Below are 505 nucleotides of genomic sequence, written 5' to 3' on the forward strand. Positions count from 1 at the left end.
CTACGGTTTCACCAAGATCCATCTATGAGTTTATCTAAGCAACGAGTCAAGGGGAAGAGTTTGCATCTACATACCACTTGTAGATCGAGTGCGGAAGCGTTCAAGGGGATGGTGATGATGGAGTCGTACTCGACGTGATTCGGATCACCAATGACCAAGTGCTGAACGGACAGCACCTCCGCGTTCAACACACGTATGGGACGGACGACGTCTCCTCCGTCTTGATCCAACAAGGAGGAAGGCAGCTCCAACGGCAGCACGATGGCGTGGTGTAGTTGGTGCAGCAGTACTCCGACAGAGCTTCGCCAAGCACGTACGGAGGAGGAGAGGTGTTGGGGAGGGGAGGGGTTGCGCCTTAAGTTGTGTCCAGCAGCCCTCCCCTCACCCCTCTATATATAGGAGGAGAGGGGCAAGGGGGCCATCCCTCTAGGGGAAACCCTAGAGGGGGGCGGCGGCCAAAGGGTGGGGGCTTGCCCCCCAAGCAAGGGGGGTGCGCCCCCTTTAG

The sequence above is a fragment of the Triticum dicoccoides genome, chromosome 3B, assembly GCF_002162155.2.
Source record: "Triticum dicoccoides isolate Atlit2015 ecotype Zavitan chromosome 3B, WEW_v2.0, whole genome shotgun sequence".
NCBI lineage: Eukaryota > Viridiplantae > Streptophyta > Magnoliopsida > Poales > Poaceae > Triticum > Triticum dicoccoides.